The sequence below is a fragment of the Lacerta agilis genome, chromosome 3, assembly GCF_009819535.1.
Source record: "Lacerta agilis isolate rLacAgi1 chromosome 3, rLacAgi1.pri, whole genome shotgun sequence".
Classification (NCBI taxonomy): Eukaryota; Metazoa; Chordata; class Lepidosauria; order Squamata; family Lacertidae; genus Lacerta; species Lacerta agilis.
The window spans coordinates 10,396,507-10,399,208 of NC_046314.1; the positions used below are offsets into that span (position 1 = coordinate 10,396,507).

General features: G+C 45.9%; 1 long non-coding RNA gene across 1 annotated transcript; it reads left to right on the forward strand.

The window, feature by feature from the left end:
• The first annotated feature begins 357 nt into the window (after nt 1–357).
• Nucleotides 358–1,364, forward strand: LOC117044588. The gene is made up of 2 exons (XR_004426300.1): nt 358–464; nt 1,217–1,364. It is a non-coding gene; the product is annotated as an uncharacterized LOC117044588 (long non-coding RNA).
• Nucleotides 1,365–2,702: the final 1,338 nt, after the last annotated feature.

A 2,702-nucleotide genomic window follows, 5' to 3' on the forward strand; every position in this document is an offset into this window, starting at 1 on the left:
TCATTGGCAATAGAACCTCTCAAGAAGAGTAGCTTAACTCAAATGTGTAGAGAACTCTTTGTATGCCTCCCAACTTCGATCTCTTTGCATTTCCAGGAGAGACGTCCTTGAGCTGGCAATTTCTGATGAGGAATCTCAGAACATGGAGAGACTGAAGATGGATAATGTCTCCCATTTTTTATCAGACAAGCAGAGCATCATTGGGCACTGCAACACCTTGACCATTGTAGCAATGGTGCACATCACCAAGGACGATGGAGATCTTCTACAGGATGTTAAGCAGGGGCAGAGAGAGGACCAGACCGTGATGGAGAACCTTTCCGATGTCCCATGCAAAGGGGAAACAGATGGAGATGGAGAGCACCTTGAGAGATCTGATGGCAGGAGGCAGAAGGACACCGGCGCACAGCAGACCCACAGAAATGGCCTAATGGAGAAAAGGATAGATTCTAGGGTACTGAAAGGTCAGCGGGGAGTAGGAGAATTGAAATATATGGCTTGTCACAAAGTATGTGCCATCCAGCCAGCTGATCTGTCTGCCTAGGCAGGATTTGGCTTCTGGTTGTATCACTTCAGCAGGAAGATGAGCAGAGATATCCTGGGGGGGGGAGGACAGCAATCACCAGTGGCAGCTCAGGGTGGACCCCCCCCCCCAAGTCACCTCCTCTGGCCTAGGAGATGCTCTTCCTACAAACGAGAGAGCATGGAAAATAAATTTGGCTGTATCACCATCCTTGCCACCCATTTGAGAGAAGGTAGGTTGTACTGTGTAGCTGCACTCCTCAACAGCCTGCTTTTATGAGGGAAACATTTTCATCCCAAAGCCTGCATTCATTTGTGGACAACCTTTTGAAGTTGTGGGCATATGGTGGAGGGATGAATGCCAGTTTTGCCTTTGTACAGTAGGCCGGTTTCTACACAGCCTCCCAAACCTCTCTCTAGCCCCCAACCGGACAAGGGGTAGGTAGTAATAGTGATTATGATGGTGTTGATGATACAGTAGTAATACTACTACTACTACTACTACTACTACTAATAATAATAATAATAATAATGGCACAGGATGCCTATTGGATAGTACCCATGCCATGACTAATAATGGGCATTTCAATTAGGAGAATCTAGTGCTTTCTAAAACCTTTTTAAAAAGCTATTATGTTCCCACAAATTATCCTTTTTTTCAGAGAAGAGATTGCTGTGTCCTTGTTTCTTTCAGATCAAGAAGATAGGAAGAGTGACACACCAGCCTTTAGTCTTCATTTTCTCAACCGCCATCCCAGGAAGATGCCCAACGTAAAATTGATTGAGTCATCCCAGAAAGCTGCACCAACAGTCGCCCATTAAAAGTGCCTTGATCATTGACAGACCTGTGAGCAGCATACGGATGTCCTTGTTTCAGAAATGCTGGCAAGCCCGGGGCCAGGTTAACCGTTAACTCATAATTATCCTCCCGATTGCAGAAGATGTGTAGATTCTGCAGGCAGCCTTCAAATGAAAGCTGAACTGAGAGACAGGAGAGAGCAGGAATATGGAAAGGGTGCCATGGCTATGTTTGAAAAAAAAAATATCTTGAAAATATGGCAAATGGGCATTACTCCGCTCTTTTAGTGGTGTGATTCCCCCAAACATGTCAGTGTTGCTACATACAGGGCTGGTGCTAGGTTTTTTTGTACACTAGGCGAGATCACCTTCTGGCACCCCTCCCAATCCCTAGCACCGGCCCTGCGGAGAAGCCCGATTTCGGGCTGCTCCCCCCTCCCCGCCACTCTACCGCTGGCAGAGCGGCACCGGGTGGCGGGAGGCAGGCTGGCCAGCACCCCCTCCATTTTGGCGCCCTACGCAACTGCCTAGTTCGCCTAAATGGACACACCGGCCATGGCTACATATGAAGGTCTTCTGTCTCTTGGCCTGGAAATGCAGTGACTAAATGGAAGCTGGTGTAATCCTGGGATCTGTAGTTTATCTCTCACAGAGCAGAAATTCCTGCTCCCTTAACAAACTAGTTACTGGGATTGAGGGTCAAGTGGATGAGGCGGTGACCCAAAGGAAAGCTGTTTTGTTTATTCTTCGGCAAACTGCTGTGCTATCATTTCCCTCTTCGTTATTACTGGCAAAAAGTTCAAGTCCACCTCACCCCAGCAACATTGGCAGAGTTCTCGTTTTAAGCACTTTCATCTGGGCTGGAACAAATGTGTGTGTGTGTGAAGGTTCTGTGTGTCACGGCATCAGCAAGTCTCCCTGACTTCCTGCTTGCAAAGGAATGCTTCATCTGGGTCACATTGCTTGAAATGGGGGCTGTTTTGCTGATGGCTCTCCAGATTTTGCTGACTCCAACTCTCAGTGAAAAGTCTTCACCTGCAATTGATGAAGGCCTTTCTATTCCTACAGTTCATTTCAAGTAAGTTTTATCAGGCCATTTTTTCATTTTTATTACGCACCATATTACTTGACAGATGCGTTGTTTTGTAAGCAACTTTGAGACCATTTATGGTGAAAAGTGGTCTATAAATAATGGGGTTGGGGGTGGGGCAGATAACAAATATTTATTGATTTAACAACATTTATATTCTGTTTGATCATAAAAAACCCAGCTTCTAAGATCGTTTACAGAAAGTTAGGATAAGAAGAGTTTGGATTTGATATCCCGCTTTATCACTACCCGAAGGAGTCTCAAAGCAGTTAACATTCTCCTTTCCTTTCCT